Raw genomic sequence first — 6,425 nt, 5'->3', positions numbered from 1 at the left:
TATGAAATTTCTTATCTTTTCTTTGCCCTAACACTGCGCCCAAGGTATCATTGCTTGCATCACACATTATTTCGAAGGGTAATTCCCATTCAGGAGCTGATACAATCGGCGCTTGAACCAATTTCTCTTTAAGAGTGTTGAATGCATGCAAACAATCATCATTGAAATCAAAAGGCACATCCTTAACTAGTAGATTTGTTAGGGCCCTGGCGATTTTAGAGAAGTCTTTGATGAATCGCCTATAAAAACCGACATGCCCGAGAAAACCCCTAACATCCTTCAATGACTGAGGTGGAGGTAGATTTTCAATTAGTTCTATTTTAGCTATATCAAATTCAATGCCCCGAGAGGACACCTTATGCCCTAGAACGATTCCTTCCCTAACCATGAAATGACATTTTTCCCAGTTCAAAACAAGGTTAGATTCCTCACACCTTTGAAGTACCTTTTCCAAATTAAGCAAGCATTCATCAAATGATGATCCATAAATAGAGAAGTAGTCCATGAAGACTTCCATGAAGTCATCGATGAAGTCACCAAATAAGTGAAGGGATGAGAGATCCATCCTATGGACGCCCAAAAGATTGCGGAATAAGGGGCGAATTTCAAAAAATTTTTCTCTCCCTTCAACTGGGAATCATATTCCCCATTTAGAAAATCATATTTTCAAGGATCAATTCTGAACCATAAACTGAACCAGATCTGAACCAAAAAGAAGTGGGAAGGATTATACCTGATACGGAGAAGTAATATCTCCCAACGAAGGTGTTCACGCCTAAGGAAGGATCCAAAGACTGCTCCCACTGAAGATGGCGCAGTGCAGGTGGAGCAGAATCAGCAGTGTTCTTCTCCAAGAACTCTGTCCTTCGCAAGAATCAGCAAGATGGCACGTGAGCACAGCTTCCTTTCAATCCTTTCTCAAAGGACTGATGTCAAGATCCAATCTTGACTTCTCCCACCAGTGGAGATCGAACTGGAAAGCAGGGCAGCAAGAACTGGGAGGTAGCAAGAGAGTATTTGCAGGGAGCAGAATTCTCTCTTCTAGATTTCAGCACCAAAGAAACCTGATGATCTGTGTGTATTGTGTCTCTAAAGGCTGCCGCCCCCTTCTTCTTTTATAGTCTTAAAGGGATCAGCTCCTAATCAGATTAGGAGTTGCTAATCCAAATCATATTTGGTTTAGAAGTCCCTTTAAGTGATAAGGGATAATCCTTATCTTATCTGGAGATCAGATCAGCCATCTCCTAATCTGATTAGGAGGTTTCCAGATCTAAATCTTATTTAGATCTTGGACTCTCTAAGTGGATAGGGTCTAAGCCCAATCCTATTAGCTGATCCACTTCAGATTTCGCCCCTTTATTAACTAAATAAGCAGCCCAGTTCGAAATGGGCTTTAGGCCCATTAAGCTTATGTGCTCACTTAACCCTCTTAACTGCTGCCCAGTTGGGCTTCCATGTATGGCGTGGGACCCAAGCATTGATCTACACATCAGCCACATGGGTTCGGCCCAGCCTTTGTTACAAGGCCTGGCCGAATACACTATTAAAGACAGTGCCCCCCTTGAAACCCATCAAATGGGCTCTACGGGCCCAACACTTACCCTAAGAGGTCCCTGGGCCAAGCCACCTTGTAACACCCAGGGACTGTGGGCAGATGCAAGATTAGCCCATCAGGTATTAACCTCAATGGTCTTACACTTAACCTCTCAGCCCATAATGATCATACACTGCCCGACAAGAGAGGACCTCTCCCTCGGCTGCAAGGAAAAGTGTTGCACTCTCCACTTATATGGATCCCGGGAATTAAAACCTTCTTGCAAACAATTTAGAAACCATACATATATATTTTTATATCTTATATAAAATATATTTTGAAAAACAAATCTCAACGGTTGAAATCGGCTGCCGGCAGTGTTGGTTTCCATCAGTGAGAGTGCATCCCCGATCATTACCTTTGTCCGACAAAGGGGCTGATCCTGTCACTATGATCACCCACTCAGATGAATTCTCGGACTGTCCCAACATACCCAGGTTTTGACCCCCGCTAAGGATCTCACTGATTGGTACATCAAAGACAGCCCAATCCGACACCTAGTGTAGTATCATAATCGAGTCTAGGGGTCGGGTGTAACTTTCCAGTTTTGCCCATCAATCTCCAAGGTCCAGGGCAATACTGGAAATCTGGTCCAGTTCAAAGATTCAATTAATCCTACACTGTATGTGCCTAGGGTCTCACCCTGGCAGCTGAGACAAGCCACCCCAACCGACTTGGTGGCACTACAGTGTCAGCCTTGTCAGGATAGGTCTCCCCAGACCGACCCACTGGCTGTGAACATTCTAAACTAACACGAGTCTCATTAAGTGTCCAGTTTAAGGGTATTACACAGAAACATACCAAGGGAACATGAATCAAATATGTATCTTTATTCATTTACAATAAACTCATAAAGTACATCATTTTGATTGAAGCTAAGGGCATACAAAACTGTCTAACAATAAGGACATCATACACCGCTGGAAAGTGGCAGGTGCATTGCACAATCCAAATGGCATTCTCCTAAATGCAAAGGTTCCATATGGGCAAGTAAAAGTAGTTTTTTCTTGATCTACCAGTGCAATGGGTACTTGAAGGTACCCGGAGTAGCCGTCTAGGAAGCAATAATATTCATGCCCTACAAGTCTCTCAATCATCTGGTCAATAAATGGCAAAGGGAAGTGATCTTTCCTAGTGGCCTCATTTAGTTTTCGATAGTCTATGCACACCCTCCAACCGGTTATTGTTCTTGTGGGAGTTGATTCATTATTTTTATTTATAATTACAGTAATCCCACCCTTTTTTGGTACGACTTGAACGGGGCTTACCCATGATGAATCTGAAATTGGATATATAATAATTGCTTTGAGCCATTTCAAAATTTATGCCTTTACTACCTGTTGCATTTTAGGATTTAGCCTCCTTTGCAGTTGTGCCTTGGGACTGCAGCCTTCCTCCATCAGAATTTTGTGTGTGCATACCAACGGGCTGATCCCCTTTATGTCTACGATGCTCCATCCTATGGCTGGTATGTGTTACTTGAGCATCCTCACAAGCTTTGCCGCCTGGAGACCTGTCAATTCAGAAGAGATAATTACAGGTAAGGTGGAACTGTCTCCCGAAAACATATATTTTAAACGAAAAGGTAAGGGTTTAAGTTCCAAAGCTGGTGGTGCTTTGATGGAGGGTAATAATTGTTTAGAGGAAGTCAACCCATCTAACAGTAAAAATCTCCCTTGTCTTGGCTTGCCCATTTCTTGGCCGGCCTCTAAAAAATTCATTGCCTCCTCTACTTCATCCTCCATTACCTGCATGTTATTACAAGAATTAATGTGACAGTTTGCAAGGGGGTCATCTAACTTTGATTTATTAATTTCTGCTACCACCACATCAATGGAGTCGATTACATATATTTCATGTTCTTTCGTGTTAGGATACTTCAGGGTTTGGAAAACGTTAAATATCATTTCTTCTCCATTAATCCTAAGAGTAAGTTGACCCTTTTGTACATCAATTAAGACATTACCAGTAGCAAGAAAGGGTCTCCCTAGAATTAATGGCATCGATCTGTCCTCCTCCATATCCAACACAATGAAATCAGTAGGGATGATGAAATTCCCTACTTTAACTAAGACATCTTCCACTATTCCCCTAGGGCATTTAATGCTTCGATCGACCAGTTATAGGGTAATGGTGGTAGATGTTAGTTCATGTAACCCAAGTCTCTTAAAAATAGAATAGGGCATTAAATTTATACTAGCACCAAGATCACATAAGGCTTTATCGAATTCAGCATTCCCTATGGAGCAAGGTATAGAGAAACTCCCTGGATCCTTCAGTTTTTGGGGTAGCTTATTTTGAAGAATGGCTGAACATTCTTCGTTTAGCTTTACCATCTCGCAATCCTCCCATTTCCTTTTGTTGGACATCACTTCCTTTAGAAATTTGGCATACTTGGGCATCTGTGATAATACATCAAGAAGAGGAAGGTTAATATGAATCTTTTTAAACACTTCCAAAAATTTTTCAAATTGCTTATCTAATTTAGCCTTCAAGACTCATCTTGGGTAGGGAATAGGAAGTTTAATTTCATGTAAATTCAGTTTAGGGGTACTTCCCTCATTCTCCTTTTGCAGATTGGTCGATTCAGCTTCCTTGTCATCTTCTTGGGCTTCGCCGATTGTCTTCCCGCTTCTTAAGGCTATGGCGTTCACATGCTCTCTGGGATTCTTTTCTGTGTTGCTGGGTAGCCTTCCCTCTTTTCTTTCTGACAGCATGCTTACAATCTGCCCCACTTGAACTTCTAAGTTCTTAATCGATGTTTTTTGACTTAAGAACCTCTTACCTTGTTCTTGAAATCTTGCTTCAGTAGCAGCAATGAACTTAGAGATCATATCTTCCAGATTGCTCTTTTTTTCTTGTGGGGGAGGCTGTGGCTAGAAACCCATGGGTACTTTTTGCTGATTATTACACCATGAAAAGTTTGGATGATTCCTCCACCCTGGGTTGTATGTATTTGAGTATGGGTTGAAGTTTGACCCGCGAGCATGAGAGATAAAATTAGCATTCTCATGGGAAATAAAAGGACTATTTAATTGACAATCAGAATTAGTATGTCCCATTTGACCACATAAATCACATGAGATGCTAGATGGTGTATTAATGGCTGCAATACTAAAATTATCCAGTCTCTTATTCAGATTAGCAATTTGTGCAGATAGGGGTGCAAAGGAATCAATGTGGTGTACTCCCCTCTGATTAGTTCGGTCATTGCTCCACAAATAGCTATTTGATACCATCTCCTCCACTAGGTCATATGCTTCCTCTGGAGTTTTCCTCATGATCATACCACCTGCGGCTGCATCAATAATGGATTGGTTAGAGGGGGTAATACCATTATAAAAGGTCTGAATTTGATGCCAAGTTGGTATCCCATGGTGAGGACACTTCCTAAGAATCTCCTTAAATCGTTTCCATGCTTCATACAAGGATTCCCTCTCAAATTGAGCAAAAGTAGTAATATCATTTATTAACTTTACTGTTTTAGAAGGTGGGAAATATTTAGCCAAAAATTTTTGGGTTAGATCATTCCAAGTGGTGATACTTCCTGCAGGGAGTGAGTTAAGCCAATCTTTAGCTCTATTACGCAATGAAAAAGGAAATAATCTAAGCCTAATAGCATCATCACTAACTCCATTATGTTTAAAGGTATCACATATTTCCAAGAAGTTAACAATGTATGCATTAGGGTCATCACTAGGAAACCCACTAAACTGAATGGTTGTTTGGATCATTTGAATTATTGTAGGTTTGATTTCGAAGTTGTTGGCATGAATGGTGGGCTTGCAAATGCTGGATGTCACCCCATCAATGTTTGGACAAGCATAGTCCAAGAGGGTGTGATTTCCTTCTGCCATCTCTCCTTCCAACTCTATTGCTGGTTTGCCAATAACAACCTCCTCTCTTGTTTTACCTTTGTTGGCCCGTTGCAACAAGCGAAGGGTCGTCTCAATTTCTGGATGGAATTCAGCTAGTCCTTCCTTCCGAGTGCGTGTCATGCACTAGTAAATCTGAACCAGCAAGAAATTGAACAAGTAGAATAAAATATAATAAATAAAAAAAATAAAATAATAACAAAATTAAAACAGCAATAAAAAAAATCCAAATTAATCAAGGTCAACAAGTTCTAATATTATTTTAGGATTAAATCCCCGGCAACGACGCCAAAAACATGATAGCTATGAATATATAACCCTAGCAAGTGCACTAGTTATCAAGTAGTATAAAATATCATTCCCACGGGGATTTAACAAAATAAGTATTAGACCCACAGTCTTCCCTAATTATTTGGACAATCAAAATTCAGATTTGAGCAAGAACTACTGAAAATAAAAACTAGAAAAAGAAAATAAAAGCAAGGGTGATCACTAATCGAATTTGCAATGGATGAAATCGCTAGGACTTTTAGGTCCACCTAACCAATGTAATGAATATTAATGGATTCGATTAACCAAGATTATTTGCCATTCCCATAAGCTGAGGTCTATCCAATTTTATTTAATATTCTCTCTCGAGATATACTAAACTACGTTCATCAGGTAACCCTTCGATCTCTCGAGTAGAGCACTCAAGATGGAAATGCATTAAATCCAAGAAAAACCATTAAGTTCAGATGAATCATGTATATATATCTCTATATACCATTCAATTCACACTATGAATTATTCAATCGATTATGTGAATTCCTCTCTTGATTCATTCACATAACACAAATCAATTAAGAGGTGGCCAAGCTCTTAATTGCATTAAGCAACAATATTTCATAGACTATATGAAAATCACAATCTTGGATAAATCATAAAGATAAAAATATATTCATTAACATGGTTAG

General features: G+C 39.9%; 1 non-coding gene across 1 annotated transcript; it reads left to right on the top strand.

Moving 5' to 3' along the window:
- The first annotated feature begins 4,963 nt into the window (after nucleotides 1-4,963).
- LOC148804311 (small nucleolar RNA R71) lies at nucleotides 4,964-5,070 on the top strand. The gene has a single exon (XR_016081567.1). It is a non-coding gene; the product is annotated as a small nucleolar RNA R71 (small nucleolar RNA).
- The last annotated feature ends 1,355 nt before the right edge of the window (nucleotides 5,071-6,425 follow it).

This window comes from Nelumbo nucifera, chromosome 1, assembly GCF_055504915.1.
Source record: "Nelumbo nucifera cultivar China Antique chromosome 1, China Antique-T2T, whole genome shotgun sequence".
Classification (NCBI taxonomy): domain Eukaryota; kingdom Viridiplantae; phylum Streptophyta; class Magnoliopsida; order Proteales; family Nelumbonaceae; genus Nelumbo; species Nelumbo nucifera.
The sequence above is the reverse complement of the archived record's forward strand: the minus strand, read 5'-3'. Positions and strand labels throughout refer to the sequence as shown.